The sequence below is a fragment of the Clytia hemisphaerica genome, unplaced genomic scaffold (genome assembly GCF_902728285.1).
Source record: "Clytia hemisphaerica strain Z4C2 unplaced genomic scaffold, Clytia hemisphaerica genome assembly, whole genome shotgun sequence".
Lineage (NCBI taxonomy): Eukaryota > Metazoa > Cnidaria > Hydrozoa > Leptothecata > Clytiidae > Clytia > Clytia hemisphaerica.
This window is the reverse complement of record NW_027104211.1, coordinates 71,268-71,484: the sequence shown is the minus strand read 5'-3', so window position 1 is coordinate 71,484 and position 217 is coordinate 71,268.

The following is a 217-nucleotide window of genomic DNA, read 5'->3' as shown; positions in this document are numbered from 1 at the left end:
AGGTTACTTTGTGTCGGATATGGCCGTAGTGTGTATGTTGTACTCTTTTCTTCCTCGCTCCGCCCTCACAAAACACTTGTAACACCACCCACCACGGGCGGTATATTCCGCCATTATGTTTTTTTACCCGTCTCAGACCTCTAATTTAACCAATCAAATCGCTTTGTGTGCTTCTTTTCCGAGAACTACAATGTGTACAAATTTCAGTGTGGTGAGT